This window comes from Thermobia domestica, chromosome 13 (assembly GCF_964235325.1).
Source record: "Thermobia domestica chromosome 13, izTheDome1.hap1.1, whole genome shotgun sequence".
NCBI classification, from domain to species: domain Eukaryota; kingdom Metazoa; phylum Arthropoda; class Insecta; order Zygentoma; family Lepismatidae; genus Thermobia; species Thermobia domestica.
In genome coordinates, this window is record NC_137466.1 from 177,425,013 (window position 1) to 177,443,619 (window position 18,607).

An 18,607-nucleotide genomic window follows, 5' to 3' on the forward strand; every position below is an offset into this window, starting at 1 on the left:
TCCCAATCAAGCCAGCTCGAGCCGATGGATCACCCCAAGCGAGCCGGCTCGCTTGGTCGTCGGCTCAGTTGAGCCGAGCCAAGCTGAGCTTGTTATAAAAAATCTCTTGTGGTCTCGCTATCTAGACGAGACGAGATGCGAGCTGTGTTCCCTCTCGTAAGCAACACTTAAAAAAATGAAATCTTTAGTTTTACGTCCCACGATTATGCCGGTTAGGCTAAAGGAGACGATAATGATGAGAAAGCAACACTAAAAGTATTCCATATTACTGCTTAGCTTACATTTTTCATGGCTTTCGCTTTCCAGTGTAATCAAGCCATGATTTCAAAACGAGTTAAAACAAGCTGAACGAGCGAGCCATTTATCAAACTCGACTCGACTCGAAACTCGACGCCAGAAACAGTGAATCGGCCCGGAACTCGACTCGAGAATATTACCTTTGACTCGACTCGAGAATATTACCTTTGACTCGACTCGAAACTCGACTTGAATTCGAGTTGAGTTTTAGCTTGACTCCTGCCCATCCCTACCGTTAGAAAAAAATGTTTGCTTATTATTATTCTACTAAACTAATTATATAATAATAACAATATTGTTATGTAAAATTTAAAATACAAAATATAGGAAAGCATTACACTACAACTAAAAAAATGAGAACACATGAACTGTGGGTGAATCAAAACTTGTCAGTAATTCTAAAATCGATACATGCTTTTTAAAGCTAGTTGTTCCAAACTCTATAATCAACGGAACTTTAGGATACGCAAACTCATCTAAAAGAACTCTAATATTACATACCATCAAGGGCGCCCATGTTGTGGTTTCCAAGGGGGGGAGTATAAGCGACATTTCAAATGTAGTCTCAAATTTTGGGGTAACTATTCTAAAATATATATTGGGTTTTCGACCTTCCGAAGCACAATTTCCTTTAAGGGGGAGGCAAGCGCCCCACTTTGCTCCCCCTGACGGGCGCCGTTGTATACCATCATCATTACATCAATAAAGTAGGCCTGCGAATCAGAACACAGTTTATTCATATTAATCCCTTACTGTATATCATTAACTATGGCACCCTAGTTGTTGATAAATATTTCCAGCAGGGGCACCACTTTACTTTTAAATTATGTACACCATCATATTCAGCTTTGAAGAAAAAGTATTCTTTCAAATGTTCGAATGATAAAATATTTTCTTCTCCATCTTTATAAAAACAACATCAATCCAAGTAAAATAGACTATCTGTACCCAGCGGCGGCCGCTGAAGGGGAGCCAGTGTGCCGTGGCACTACCACAAATAATACAAAAAAAATAATAATAATATTTGCATCTTACTAAATAACAAACTTTTTAATTTTATGCACAATACTTTACTTGCAACGTCATCACTGCTCACGAGAAGCTGGTTTGAGTCGCGCTCAGTGACTAAATGCGCTCAGAATTACTCGCACGCTAGCAGTAATATACATAGGCCTATCTCTACTCTGTTCGTGCCAAGTTCTCTCGTGCTCTCCCGACTGTTCTAAAAATGGTTTGTGCGCATGCTCGTTGGTTGGAGAGCAGAAGGAAAGTACGGAGAAATAACTAGCGTTTTGTGCCACGATCGAAGGTGGCTCGAAGCGGGAGATTTGTTTCGTTTTATGTTTTGATGCTCTCGGAAAGGGGGCTTTGGTTTGGAGTTAAGTCGCCTGGAATTCTAACAAGTGGCTCCTCATTCACTTGTTCCTATTGCAGTGTTTCCAAACTAGTTACTTATTACATATCAATATGTACCATCTAGATTTGACCATCCCAAAAATCGATTTGGAGTTTATTTCATTATTGTGTTGCCAACCCAGGTATGACCCCCCCTGATTGAAACATAAACACATTGTGCGCCTGAATGTTTATGGTGTTGAATGTGGTGTGTGTATGTAATTTATCAATTATATATTTTTGCGAAGTTTTGATGCTGAATATTTAAGTGTAGTGCTGTTTTCTTCTTTCTCTATGTTTGTAACTACTTTCCGTCAAACCAGAACAATAGATTATGATAAATGCGGCAAGTAATTTACTGAAATATCCGTTTTCATCCCTACCATATGACGACAAACTACTTGGAAGCAGGAAATTTAGGAAAGCAAATGCCTAATTTAAAATTATGTGTTAAGCAAGTGATCCGTAATAAGGAAAGATTGCATCAATTTAACATGAACATATATTTGAAAAAACAGTTCGAATTTGTGGTTGTGATGTAGCCAATCCTTTATTTTGTTTTTCGTGTGTTGTTTGGGGGGGGGGGTTCGCAAGCTGGAGAATATCTGCTTTATGTTTATAATAAGTTTACTGTAGGCACAAACTTCATTCTAAATAATTCTCTCTCTCTCTCTCTCTCTCTCTCTCTCTCTCTCTCTCTATATATATATATATATATATATATATATATATATATATGTGTGTGTGTGTGTGTGTGTGTGTGTGTGTGTATATAACTAATAAAATAATGTTATTTGTGCCTTTACATGTCTTTTTTTTTTTTTTTTTTTTTACGGATATGCGCTTATTTATTGTGTACGTTTTGGCACTACCATATCATATACTCACGAGCCGCCACTGTCTGTACCATTGCACTCGTAGTTCACTCACTGAATGTATTGATTTGGAGCTGTCAAAATCTACGACAAAATCTTCCATGTGCTTGCAATCGGTACACATGATTTCCCTGAGGCTGTCCTCATTTTCCAAAAACAGCAAGTGGTACTATGATCTTATTTGTTTCTTTGTGTGTCGATGACTGTCGTTCACTGACATACGTAGTTCATGATCCATAGTTCCATTCTGAGAAATTCACTTACAGGAAAGAAACATTTGTTTCCGAAAAAAAAAATACACATGTATCGTAGTTACTCATTCGAAATGTAACGCGAAAAAAGCAACGCAAGCTAGGTACGTTACTTAAAAATTTGTAACGCGTTACCGTTACAGTTACTTTGGAAAAATATAACGCGTTACTAGGAAAAGTTACTTAAAAAGTAACGCGTTACTTGTGTTACGTTACTTCCCAAGACTGATCTTGTTACAGTAGTTGCGTTACTGTACTGCAGGCAGAAACTAAGTAGTAAAAGAGTTAAGATATATGTACTCATGTTTTGTGTCATATTTTGTACATTTATGCGAGGTGAAAACTTACTTATTAATGGAAAAGTTGTGTGTGCTTGGGTGTTTATGTTTATGTGTGGATGAAAAAGCTTACACCAAATAACAGATTAATATCCTCAACATGTAAAGTAGAAAATTTGTGAAGTACTATATTATTCTTTGTCACAAAGAACTGCAAGCGATCTCTTGATGTTCTCTCCGTCTAGAAGCAAGCTATGTGCATAGTTTTCTAGCTGTTACAGCAAATATATTTTTATTTCAGATCGGTTCAGTATTGTTTCGCTATGCTATAATACAGAAGAAAATTACAGTATATACGTTGTATGACTCTAGACTGAGATAACATCATGAGAGGAGATAATTTCAGCTTTTACAGCATTGAGAAAAAAACGATGCACCAGTCTTAAGACAGAGAATGTGTACTACACTTAAGACAACGATGTACGCCGATTGATTCTAGACACACACACACACACACACACACACAGAGAGAGAGAGAGAGAGAGAGAGAGAGAGAAAGAAAGCAAGAAAGAAAGAAAGAAAGAAAGAAAAAAGTACATCGTTTCAGGTATTACACCATAAAAAGAAAACGATCACCGACCTGAACATAGAGTATACCTTCTTTATGAAAATCTTATAATTACAGAGTGCCTTTTATGAAGTATTATGTGAAGAAAAGCAGTATGTTTTGCAAAACAAATTATGAGGAATACGTAATAATTTGAAAAGCACAAGAGAAAATGAAACAATAAAGACAAAATGGCGAAAACAGGAGTATACCCGCAATTATAGGTCGACAGAGCGGTGAGCGGGTCATGACCACAAATGGAAACTAACACCAAACATCCCTTGGCAGCCTTGGCAGTAGGGTTACCAACTACAAAATGTGTTGCAATAATCTACGTCCCAAGTTAATCAGTCGTTTTGTAGTTTCATGCTCTGTTACTAGCATGACAATTGTGAGCACTGATTAATCGTACTGGAATTTCGAATGTTTCCACGGAAAGTATGACAAGGAGTTGTCAGGTGTTTCTACAGTAGTTTACCGAAATCTGCGGGATGCATACATTGACCTCACCTGTTAACAGCTGCGGCTGAGATTTCGGTTCTCTTTGATCTTCACTCAGAAGCCTATCATCCTATGATTACGTCATAATTATCTTCCAATTGGGGATCATCTTCTCGTAACTCTTTGTCTTACGGCGTCAGCCATTTCAAGAGTCAGACGTGCAGTGTTTAGCGTCTGTGGAAAAAGTGGAATAATTTGTAATCACGTGAAAATTGTGTCAAATTCTTCGTTTTGGCGAATATTGGAAGAGATAACTGCACGACATTTGGTGTTTCAACAAATTGTTAATCCGGAAATAAGACAATTGTGAAGTAATTTCGCATAACATAACGGATACTAGCCTGTAGCTATCCAGTGGTATGGAATGAGCTCCTTAGCAAATTTTGCGTTCTCGGTCAACCAGAGAACCTAAGAGAAGAAAGAGGAGACGGTGGAAGAGAGAGAAAGAATATTGAGTAGTGGTGCAGACCCGAGGAAGAAGAAGTCAAGCCACGCTCGACGGCTTTTCTGGAAAGGTGCTGAAGGAGTTTTCCAAAAACCTATTTTTGAGACCACGTATCACGAGTTTCCCAGGAAACCTCGGGTGGAAGTTATCAGGACTTTTTTTGTTGTTTAACATATCCGTTTAATCTTGGTGTAAGAAGAGGATGTCAAGTAAGTAAGGAACAGTGAAAGTGAAACTCAGGTATTTGGCTTCAAAATTTTCCTTGTTCTGGCAAACTATCATGAGTGAATATATTTTCTGGTGTTTGTGTAATACTTGTAATATGAAGCACTAAATTCGTAAAGTTTCCCTCAACGCCGCACGCATGTAGATTTAGGCAATGTGACATCGTGTTTTCATTCGATGGGGGGGAAAAGAAAGCTAGAATCTCAGCACAGGAGCGATTGTCGTAATCTCAAGAAAATGTGTGTACCACACACACATTTTCCCCAGTGTTGAAAGATGTTTAGATTCCCCAAAATCTAGAAATTATTCATTTTCGGTAATTCTGCTCAAAATTCAACCTTTATTCATTTTGGCATGTTTTCTTTGGTTCGACGTAGAATGTTTATGAATGTTGAATATGTAAACAAGTGTCAGTTTCACGGCTATTGTTTAGTGCAAGGGTACATGCATCTTGCGTACCGATAATCGAAAACGTTCATCAATAAGTTAAACCTACGTACTATTTTAGAAAACTGATACCCATCAAGTTATAAAATGCAATGTTGATAATTACTAGTAAATATTTTTCCTTCTTTTTTTTAAGAAATTGAATATATTCTGAACGACGCTAATGCAAAACTAACCACTGCGTCTTCGGTAGAAATGTGGTAGCGAAACAAAATACAAATGCAAGTTAAGTATGGTGCTTTAGGAAATGTATGTGTGATTTTTTTTTTTTTAATATATATACTTGTTTAGGTTAAGTTAGTTTAGTTAGATTAGGGCTTTAGGTTTAAGTTGTGTGAATATATTATATGCATGTCTTGCCTGTGCTAGATTGTCATGTGGGTCCGAGCTGACAAGAGGTCGCGAAGAGCGTAAATCCTCTACGCCGGCCACGAAATCGATGCACGGAAGAGTGTAAGCACCAAGGAATATATGTAAACAAAAGGCAAATTAAGCTAACCACAATCTGTAGGCAGTGAATTTATTATTTTCGGTAGTATTTTGTATTTTCTATTGTATTCTTTTGTTTGTTTTGCGTGTCGATACCATGGAAATGCTCTAGAAGGCAAGAATATTCAATGAATATCAAAGAATATGAATATTTCGAGAATATAAACAAAAGTAAATAATGTTTTTGGCTTTGAAAGTATAGAAATCGATTTTATTAAATTTTATTCAGATGGGTATGTCAGTTCGATGTAAATATTTTCCTGTTAACGAATATTTTGTGCTACATTCATGAATATTTTGAAAGAAAATAAAACTTACTAGCCGTGAATGCATCTTTCTTTTTGAATACGAAATCTAACTAGCTTGTAATTTTAAGAAGTCGTAGAAACATGTAGTCGATGTTTTTGGTATGCATGCTAAGCATGATAGAAGCGAAGAGCAGTGTGCAGAATAAGTTTACTGGGGAAATGAAATAGCTGTGAAATTCAGGGAAGAGACTTTCCTTAGTGTGACCGAGTTGAAAACAACCGAATCTGTAGAAATTTCTCATTTCATCGATTGCTATCAAAATCTTAGTTTGGATTTTTTTTTTTATTTACAAAATTCTGTTTCAAAAGTTTTTTTTTTAGATTCAGATAGGACTTTCACAAACAACATCAAGATCTTCTTTGTGCTCAGTGCCAGCTCCACTCGGGGGTCGGTGTCCTGTGTCTGTGGTCGTGGTTCACAACCTATTTCCGGATGGGATGTGAATGATGAACTGCAGGCCCGGATATCGGGCTGCGAGTTGAGATGGAACAGAGTTTGGAAGTTTTATATTTCGGGCCAAATTTGAGTTCTATTTTCCGTAGATGATTGGCTTGGTGAGTGTATCAGTGACTGCTGATGACGAGCCCATACGGGCCCAGTAGGTTCGGTGTCACTAGTCAGTGATACATTCAACATAGCATGTAATCTCAAGGAAAGGGAACATCATACAAGAAAACCATACATTATTATTATTTTTTATTTTTTTTTGTAAAAATGGCGACCCCTATCCAGGATTTCTGTTGTTTCAATCCTACGCGAGCGCTAAGGAAAACAAACAATCACAGCAGAGTATTTGTAATGGGGATAATTACGACAATCGCTACATTGAATGAAACATGGTCACTTCTGAATCTATATGTGCGTGATGTTGTGGGAAACAATCTTCAATGAAAGTGGAAATGTCTGTGGGTAGCAGATCAAGTAACGAATCTCGGCATCCGAGTGAATATATATGCTGTTCAGACGAAATTGCTGGGTTTAGTGTTTATTGTGACAGCTGTTTTAGATGGGTACATGCCCAATGTTATGGTTTGTCCGAGGAACAAGTACAGGAGTTAGAAAAAAGTAGTGAGCCGTGGCTATGTAAGCCCTGCCTGGCAAAACAGGCGACAGTGTTGCCACTGCCGAAATCTTCGGAAACTGAAAGTGATGAAGGCGAACGTGGAACGCGTGGTAGTCCGAACAATTCTGAGAAGGAGGAAGGAAGTCGAGGAAACGTAGCTTCCGGTTCAAATGTGCAACTAACGGACTTCGCGGCCATGATGGAACGCTTCAGTCAAACTTTAACATTAACGCTGAATGAAAAGTTCGAAGAGGTCGATAGTAAATTCCAGGCGATGAATGAGAAATTCGATAATGTAAAATTTGAATTGTTACAAACGATAAATGAAAAAGTAGCCCATGTGAACGAAGACGTAGAGGTGGTTAGGTCGGAAGTTCGCGATTTATATACTTCTGTTGGGAATTATCAGAATAAAATAGACGCGCGGGTCGATGCCGTTGAGGAAGGTCTCCGGTTATCGGTTGAAGCGCAGAATCGACGATGTGACGACTTGACAAAGGAGTTCTCACATCTCGAACTCAGTACCCAAAGGTCGTGTCAGGCACTTGAAGCCAGGATTCAGACGTTAGAGGGAAAAACAAACCAAAGAAAAGATAAACGGTGTGGTCGTAAGCGAGCGCGAGACTTTGTTGTCGGTGATGGAATCGAGTCTGACGGGACCGAGTCAGACATCCAAGTGGATGTACCGGTCTCTTCAGTTGGGGAGACTCGTACTATTCCCACGGTGACTGTCTCTGTCTGTCAGCCGACCAACATACACGGCACAAATGTCCTTCCCTTTGAATTGTCTTCACGAACGTTGAATTTAAACAAGTCACATATGTCCGGTGTTGAGACGATAGGTAGTCAGGCGTTGTCCAGGAGGTCGAATCCATTGTTAGTTTCGCCTCAGGTGTCAGGATTTTCCAATCCTAGTTGTCGGTTGAACCATGTGGTGTCCTCTAGTAGTGTAGCAGACATGACTCCTTCGTGTGCTGGAGTTCAGGAGGGAATGTGTGGTCACGCGGTGGTATCAATGCCAGACAACTTAATTTCTGGACAAAATTACCAACACTATTCCATTTTCGGTCAAAATCAATTGGGTGCAAAGAGCCCCGTGGTTGGCCACAATTCTCCCGTGAACCCTAGTAGAAGCGAGGAAGGCATTGGTAAGCGAACTCTAAATTTAAGACTCTCTGAATTAAATCACTTACCTACATTTTCTGGTGAGTACGGTTTGGCTAGAACATTTCTAGAAAATTTGGAACAAACTTTTAAGGTAATTTCGGCATCAGAACACGAACGTCTAACCTTGGTACCTTGTTGCTTAACAGCTGGGGCCAAGACATGGTTCCAGACTGTATGTCAAGACATAAATAGTTACGCGGATTTTGTGCGTCTGTTCCGAGAACACTATTTTTCGGCGAGAATGGAAAGGTTGCAAAAGAAGTTCATTCAGGGAATGAAATACGATCGAGCAAAGTACAGCCGATTAACGGACTTTGCGTGGAAAATAGTAGCAGAATATTATGCTGTAGCACAACACCCGGATGAAAGCGAGCTGATAGAGATAGTCTTGGATTGCTTACCAGCTGGTGACGCCAAGTTGTTGAGAGCTGTTGAGCCAAAGAACATTCAACACCTTATGGTGAAAATAGCTGAAATAGAGGGACATCCAGAGCCTAGTGAACCGGTCACGGACAAGAAGTTTAGACGCTTTCAGGTACGTCAGGCGAAAGTCGTCAAAAAGACAGAAAAGTTAGGGAAACAAACCACCAAAGATACTTCGTCTCAGACGGAGGAAGACGAAAGCAAGAGGAAGGAAGGAAATTCCAATGGCAAAGGAGATGACCGATTTTCCGGAAACCGGGGTCGAAGAAGGAACTTTCAGTCTCGAAGACCATGGCCCAATCAAGGAAGACCGAATTGGGTAAGAGATGGTAATGGAAATCGGAATGCTCCGTATGGGTACAACCAACGCTACTATCCAGCAGCGATGAGCTATGGGTATCCGCGGGGTACATCTCAGACATGCGCGCCAAACGCGATGACCTCAGCAGGAGCGCAAGCCTATCCGGGATACGCGCCGAATTTACTTCCTGGAGGGGGAGTGGCGCCTCCCACGTCCACTTCTTCCCCAGGAGTGAACATGGCGATGTCCACTGGATGGCCTCCGCAATACACGTCATTCGTACCGACGATGGCTCAGCCACCAGAAACGAACGGGAATAGTTTGGGAAATGCATACCGCAGCCCTCATTAGGGGAGAGTGTGGACTGCGATGTGGATTCCTCGACTCCCCAGAAAGAACAAGATCGGTTAGCGAGTAGTCAAAATTCCAATTTGGTACCAACCTCGTTCGATTTTGATACTAACCTTCTAAATTCAAAATTCAATGTTTTGGCAGCTTCCGAAATTCGGGGATTTTAGAGAACTACATGCCATCTGGAAGGATTCTCAATTGTAGTGAGAAATCAGTCCAAATGGAGTAATTTTCTAAAAGCAGCCCAAGATTTGTGCAATCACTCTTGGTGTGATGCTCTCGGATGTACTCCAGCGGAGCGTTTCTTAACGTATTCAGCATCCAAGAGCTTCAAAGAAAACTTCGTTTGGCCAAAAGAGACGGTGCAGGTAAATGAAGACAAGAAATTTGTAGTTTCTGTTCCGGCAGCAGAACCGAAGAAGGAGAGAAAGCTGCGGAAACAGCAAGACATCGTCACGGAAGGTTCTTTGGTGATGGTGAAAACTCACCATATATCGTCAATACCCAAAAAGGTGTTTGCAAAATTTATGCACACATACGTCGGACCTTACCAAGTGGTATCTCTATCTCGAAATTCAGCGAGATTGCAGACTCTGAAGGGAGAAAATATAGGAGTTCAGAGTTTTGACAATCTGAAACTGTTTCGCTGCTCAGAAGAGAAAAGAAAGGAATTATTAGAAGGATAAAAAAAAAAAAAAAAAAAAAGAAAAAGAAAGAAAACTTAGTTTATAGGTTAAGGTTAGGTTAAGTTTGATTAGAATGTATAGTTGTAATTAGAATTGAAAAAAAAAAAAAAAAAAAAAAAGATGTTTTATCTTGTATAGTCTCTAGTAATTTAGTAGTAACAAAAAAAAAAAAACAACTTAAGAAGAACTCATAAGTTCAGATTTTTTTTTTTCTCCGAAGCTCCCGGAGGATGTTACCTTATGCCCAGCATAATGTAACATGGCCCGATGCTTTTGAGCACCTTGTATGTTGGTAGAAAATTTTAAAATTTATTTAGAATGTTAATAGAAACTTTTATTTTATAGAAGAGCAAACCGTAGGTTGAGAATTTTGTGCAACTTTAGTAAAACAGATCATTTCAATAGAGGTTAGATGAAGATTACGTGATTATTAATTATATTTTATATATTTTACGCATTTATCCATGAATATATTATTATTTTAGACAAATAAGTGTGTATTTCGGCTTTTTCAATGGTTTTCAGTTCATTTCTATTCATATTTCGGCATAGGGAATCTTCACAAGAAAGCTAAAAAATTTATTTCGTAAAATCTTCTTCAAAATTCCAAATTAATAAAGTCAGCCATAATTTCTTCTTGGTGCATCTCTTTGTTTCGAAGTAAAATTATCTGATTGGCTAATCCACAATCACAGCTGCGGCTGAGATTTCGGTTCTCTTTGATCTTCACTCAGAAGCCTATCATCCTATGATTACGTCATAATTATCTTCCAATTGGGGATCATCTTCTCGTAACTCTTTGTCTTACGGCGTCAGCCATTTCAAGAGTCAGACGTGCAGTGTTTAGCGTCTGTGGAAAAAGTGGAATAATTTGTAATCACGTGAAAATTGTGTCAAATTCTTCGTTTTGGCGAATATTGGAAGAGATAACTGCACGACATTTGGTGTTTCAACAAATTGTTAATCCGGAAATAAGACAATTGTGAAGTAATTTCGCATAACATAACGGATACTAGCCTGTAGCTATCCAGTGGTATGGAATGAGCTCCTTAGCAAATTTTGCGTTCTCGGTCAACCAGAGAACCTAAGAGAAGAAAGAGGAGACGGTGGAAGAGAGAGAAAGAATATTGAGTAGTGGTGCAGACCCGAGGAAGAAGAAGTCAAGCCACGCTCGACGGCTTTTCTGGAAAGGTGCTGAAGGAGTTTTCCAAAAACCTATTTTTGAGACCACGTATCACGAGTTTCCCAGGAAACCTCGGGTGGAAGTTATCAGGACTTTTTTTGTTGTTTAACATATCCGTTTAATCTTGGTGTAAGAAGAGGATGTCAAGTAAGTAAGGAACAGTGAAAGTGAAACTCAGGTATTTGGCTTCAAAATTTTCCTTGTTCTGGCAAACTATCATGAGTGAATATATTTTCTGGTGTTTGTGTAATACTTGTAATATGAAGCACTAAATTCGTAAAGTTTCCCTCAACGCCGCACGCATGTAGATTTAGGCAATGTGACATCGTGTTTTCATTCGATGGGGGGGAAAAGAAAGCTAGAATCTCAGCACAGGAGCGATTGTCGTAATCTCAAGAAAATGTGTGTACCACACACACATTTTCCCCAGTGTTGAAAGATGTTTAGATTCCCCAAAATCTAGAAATTATTCATTTTCGGTAATTCTGCTCAAAATTCAACCTTTATTCATTTTGGCATGTTTTCTTTGGTTCGACGTAGAATGTTTATGAATGTTGAATATGTAAACAAGTGTCAGTTTCACGGCTATTGTTTAGTGCAAGGGTACATGCATCTTGCGTACCGATAATCGAAAACGTTCATCAATAAGTTAAACCTACGTACTATTTTAGAAAACTGATACCCATCAAGTTATAAAATGCAATGTTGATAATTACTAGTAAATATTTTTCCTTCTTTTTTTTAAGAAATTGAATATATTCTGAACGACGCTAATGCAAAACTAACCACTGCGTCTTCGGTAGAAATGTGGTAGCGAAACAAAATACAAATGCAAGTTAAGTATGGTGCTTTAGGAAATGTATGTGTGATTTTTTTTTTTTTAATATATATACTTGTTTAGGTTAAGTTAGTTTAGTTAGATTAGGGCTTTAGGTTTAAGTTGTGTGAATATATTATATGCATGTCTTGCCTGTGCTAGATTGTCATGTGGGTCCGAGCTGACAAGAGGTCGCGAAGAGCGTAAATCCTCTACGCCGGCCACGAAATCGATGCACGGAAGAGTGTAAGCACCAAGGAATATATGTAAACAAAAGGCAAATTAAGCTAACCACAATCTGTAGGCAGTGAATTTATTATTTTCGGTAGTATTTTGTATTTTCTATTGTATTCTTTTGTTTGTTTTGCGTGTCGATACCATGGAAATGCTCTAGAAGGCAAGAATATTCAATGAATATCAAAGAATATGAATATTTCGAGAATATAAACAAAAGTAAATAATGTTTTTGGCTTTGAAAGTATAGAAATCGATTTTATTAAATTTTATTCAGATGGGTATGTCAGTTCGATGTAAATATTTTCCTGTTAACGAATATTTTGTGCTACATTCATGAATATTTTGAAAGAAAATAAAACTTACTAGCCGTGAATGCATCTTTCTTTTTGAATACGAAATCTAACTAGCTTGTAATTTTAAGAAGTCGTAGAAACATGTAGTCGATGTTTTTGGTATGCATGCTAAGCATGATAGAAGCGAAGAGCAGTGTGCAGAATAAGTTTACTGGGGAAATGAAATAGCTGTGAAATTCAGGGAAGAGACTTTCCTTAGTGTGACCGAGTTGAAAACAACCGAATCTGTAGAAATTTCTCATTTCATCGATTGCTATCAAAATCTTAGTTTGGATTTTTTTTTTTATTTACAAAATTCTGTTTCAAAAGTTTTTTTTTTTGATTCAGATAGGACTTTCACAAACAACATCAAGATCTTCTTTGTGCTCAGTGCCAGCTCCACTCGGGGGTCGGTGTCCTGTGTCTGTGGTCGTGGTTCACAACCTATTTCCGGATGGGATGTGAATGATGAACTGCAGGCCCGGATATCGGGCTGCGAGTTGAGATGGAACAGAGTTTGGAAGTTTTATATTTCGGGCCAAATTTGAGTTCTATTTTCCGTAGATGATTGGCTTGGTGAGTGTATCAGTGACTGCTGATGACGAGCCCATACGGGCCCAGTAGGTTCGGTGTCACTAGTCAGTGATACATTCAACATAGCATGTAATCTCAAGGAAAGGGAACATCATACAAGAAAACCATACATTATTATTTTTTATTTTTTTTTGTAAAACACCACCTGAACATTCCTTTTAACCTCTGCTTCATGTCTTATTTACCCTAGATATCTCTTTTGTTTCGGCAAAGAACCAGAAAGAAAAACAAAATAAATCGCTCGGCATTCTCATTCGCTCCAATGCTGAAAATTATAGTAAAATCTCAGAGGTTTACAAAAATGATACACTGCAATATAACATTACAGTTGCGTTGGACACACGCATTTTTCGAACGCTGCTTATTATAAAGAAATTAATTTCGTTTCGTTATGGCAACATACCTAGCGGCGTAGTAAATTCTTATGATGCCTTCTGCGAGAAATGTTTGCAAATTCATAGGCAAGAAAAGTTTGAAACGCCTTTTTTCAAATAGCTAATAATACTAATACTAATACTAATAATAATAATTCTCGAAATCAATTAATCTCAACGATATTATTAGTGCTAAACAAATGAAACATTTCTTTGCTTTCATTATTACAATGTTAAGTAAGCTCACTGCCTGTCGCCTATGTTAGTGGCCTAATATTACAAGAATAGATTATAAGTTTGTTTCAAGCCACTAGCATGTAACGTTTTATGTAAACAAATCCGAATTCATACTTGTTTGTATATACATTATTAATTATTGAATCCATAAGTCTTTATAAAAGTCAATGTCAAACTGTATTTAGGTTCGTTGATCTTTGTGAGTCCCCTGAAAGCGCGAGGTTCTGGGTCATTGCCCACCACTTGCGACACCACTGACACAATAATGCATCATAACTATTAAATAGTAATGATAATAATAATAATAATAATGTGAGGATCTCTGTCCCTGTCACCTATCACCAATTATATCAACAGTAACAATAAACGAAAAATTATCATAAATCAAACAATAAATAAATTATTTAAAGAAATGAATAAATCACAAACTAACCTGTTATTCGCTACTTGTACTTGACAAAATAGTGGCGCGTAACAAAGTAGCTGTAATGCTATTCATATATGAGAGAGCCCAGCACTAGAGTCAGCAAGGTATTGAACAAAAGTAGTTTAAGGACCGTGTTTATGAATATAAATAAAATACAAAAAAGATTAAGTAAGGGCAGTAAGAGATATGATGTTGCTGAGATCTCAAGGTGTGTGAAGATTAAAACGTGAATCCCACAGTAGAACTCATTTACTTACCTTCGGTATGACACTTAATTCTCGCCCGCGCCGATGAACCACTCGCCCCGGGTGAGTGGGCGAGCGCTTATTTGCATCCCTGTGTTATACTAAAGAGAATCAATAAGAATAGAAATATAAACATATAATGAATGTCGATCTAAACTAAATTAACGCATTTAGTTAAAATGCAAGGAACATTATTACTGTGCAAGTATGTTCAGAGAATTGGATATCTGCACCATCTTTGTTCCTAAACCCTTTTATTTATATGGGGAAGCATTTTTCTCTTTACTTTGAAATGAATTAAATTTTTAATGGTTTGATTTTACTAAATTTCTTCTCTATCCCTATTTACGAATATTTTTTTGGTTGTCAAAATGTTTTATTTAAAAAATAAATAAATATACAATTACTTATTTAGATTTCACTTATATGCTCGAAAAATATAAATAAAAATTAAATTTTCACAAAGTAAGATACACACAAATAGGCCTGAAGGTGAAATCAGTAAAATTAAATATTTTTTTTTCAAAGAAAAGAGAAGATATTTCCTCATATAAATCAATAGAATCCAATATAAAAATGGCCGATGTAATCTATACCCTTAAAATATTCACATAACCTTGGGAAAAACAGTAGAATAACTGCACTTCGCTCCATGATAATTATAAATTAAATAATCATAAAGTATAAAAAGATGTAGGAATTAAAATTATGTTCACTTTTCGTGTGAAAAGAATTAACAATACTTTGAGTTACAATATGATAATGCTCACAATTCATTGAGTTAAAATGATTAACACTAAACTTATATCTAAAATCAAGGCCCAGTAGTGTGGACCACAGAAACCTGTGTAAAATGTTGTTCGTTAAGATCCTAGGACAAAACTAGGCATACAATTCAAAATGTTTATTTACAATACTTTAAGCTCCATGAAACTAGAGAAACAATTATCGAAAATAAAATTGTAACTAATAAAATTATTAACAAAGTAAATTACTAGAAAGTTCGTTTTAAGTACAGTTTATGTATGAATTTACACAATTATCAATTTATACAAATACAATAAATATTTAAAATTACTGTTTTCAACACTTATTTAAATTTTTAAAATCTCTTTTCTTCCTATTAAAATACTTCATCTTGTTTATCTATTTAAAAACTCCGTTTCTTGCTTCTTTGCATTGATATCAATTATTTCATTGCTGTAATTAAGATTATCGCAGAAATAAAAATTACGTGGATTATATTCGTAAATACTATTGAAATATTTTACATTTGATAATTTTATTTTAAAAATTTTCTGTTGAATGAATGAAAACATAAATTTTATTTAAGTCATGCTTGTTTCATAAGTTCTGAAGGTTGAGTCCGAGACCAGACGACCGGAAAAGGCTGTTCGATTGCCATTGGAAATTCACAAGTTCGGACTTTGTGCTAAGCTGCAGGTCCAAGCTTCATAAACCTCAGTGTTTAAGAGCGAAGTTAAACTCCAAACCAACCAACCCTTCTGTAAGTGTCCTAATCTTTATCTTCATCCTATTGATGTTTCTGTCCTTACTATGGCATCCTATTGACTTGAGACTTAGTCTAAAAAAACGTGATGAACAGGGGTGGTTTAACCATTAAGTTAAATAATAACGTGCTTAGGATATCAAGGGAAGGATATACTATATAAGTTGTCCATAGCCGAATTTACAATGGTACATGCATCATTGGTGAAATACTGCAAATTCTGCAGCTGAAGCAGGATCAGGAAACGGCGAGTACATTAAATGAAAGAATTACTGTACAACATCATTGAAAACACACACACACAGCTACTCCGTGAAAAACTTTACATCTTTAGAAAAAATAAAAATGATAATAATAGTAATGATAGTGGTAATGATTAAGTATCTCATCAAATATTTTGCAATTTTAAAAAAATAATAATGAGAGAAAATTTTTCAAGTAGAAATAACATGTAAGTACACAAAAATAGACATTTTTCACCTTACTGCAAGTTTTGTTTCATTTCAATAAAGAAAAAAGTATTTTATGGTTTAATCTTATTTATATTTTGAATTACCTATACGTATATGAAGGCAACAACATTTTTTAAGCTCTTAGGGCTTCTAAGGACCATAATTTGGTCCTGGTTATGGACCAGGCTTTGTCATACTGTCTGAGTTGATTTCAGTTAGCATATTTTTGATAGGAATTAGAAGGATTCTTGCAACAAAAAAAAAAGTGGAATTATTTATTATTTTTACTGAATTGCTAAAAGTTTACGTTAAAAGATATGTATCAGTGTAAAAAAAATGGCATATTAGCAATATATGTGTATATAAATACGAAAAACATCAAACTAGTTGTCCAGCTTTCACTCAATTTAGTAAAATAATCGAATTTGGAGCAGTATTAATTGATGTATGCAAGTGAATATTTGTACAGTGAATTCATTGTTATTCAGTTGTTGTATATAAGCTATTTCTAAACCTAATTCTTAAACTATCTTGCTCACTAATTTGCGGTTTTCATTTTACATTTAGAATTACAGGGAGACTCATTCTCAGTAAATGAGGTGTAATATACCTTACGATATTAAATACAGAAAGATTTGTTAAAAATATGTTTATTACACTGGAATTCTCTCAATGTCTGTCAATAAACTAACTGAAATAGATTAACTTCGACATGTGTAGCATAGTTGTAATTAATTTAACATCTAAAGAACAAATGTCTCCTAAAGATTTACCGTTCTACAAGTATCAAACAACTCACAAATTTAAAAAGATCCAATTCAGTTTTTCCTAGTAATGGTTCAGGTACTGGAGTTTTACCACATCCAATTCTTGTGGCCCAATTATGGTTACAGTAGTTTTAAGTGTACAGCAAATATACTGGTTTTACATTATGCATTGACTTTTACTGTCTTGTATTTAATTATTTTCTCTCCTGACGCTTTATACTTATTTTCTATATTCAACATAAGCGTAACATTTGAATTTTTACGAAATGATCATAAAAGCCTCAAGAAATATGTTGTCATATTTTTGTAAAAGAATCACTTCTTCCTTCTTTCTGCCATTTTGCATAAAAAATATCGCGATGTGCCAATAACAAACTTTAATAAACAGTAATAAAATGTTCGAAGAATACGAGGTAATAATAATTCGTTTCTTTTTTTTCTTTCTAGATAACTTTCAACAGAAAATGTAGATTAACGAAGTTTCAACAGAAAATGTAGAAGTTAAGGCTCAAGCACAGATTACAGACACATGAAAACAAGCTAGAACATCAGGTTCAACCCAAATGAAAAAAAATGTCTTTATGTCTTTGAATGAAAATGTCTTTATTGAAGCGGGCGAGGTTCAGCCATGGCTGCTCTACCACCTAACCCTTAACCTACCACCACCTAATGACTGCGATAACCTCATGCTGATAGATTATTATTAGATCTTTTTCATAATTTTCTATTTTGGTATTTGTTTCCAGTAACACAAATTATCAGATGCTCGAAAGAGATCCTTATCTATGAAATTTGCGAGACATTTTGTAATGAAGAGTTTTACACATATAACTTTCAATTATGATTTTTATTGACAACGTCTTCACCTTTCTTTTAAAATAATAACATTACAAAATATGAGAATTCTACGTAAAAATCACTTTGTCGTCGGATCTTACATATTATTAATAAAATAGAGAAAAATCATCTATTCTAGGAATCGTTCTATTATCCATCACGAAGAATAAAATCGTTTTGCCTCTAGTTTTTTTTTAGACGTATAGCTTGTATAAATTGTACATTATTCACTTTCTATTACAATTTAAAAAACTTTACTATACCCCATTGCTATTCAACCCGGAGTACGTGTACCACCAGGGTTACTCGATGACACCTTAAGGGCACGGAAATTTAAAATAAGTCATTTTTAGCCATTAATCGAGAAACTGGTGTACAGAACATAAACTCAGTCATCTCATTAACGGATCAAAAACATTTGAACTCATAAGATAATATACATTCGATGTTAACAATAACATGATCGTAAAACTGGATTATTTAAT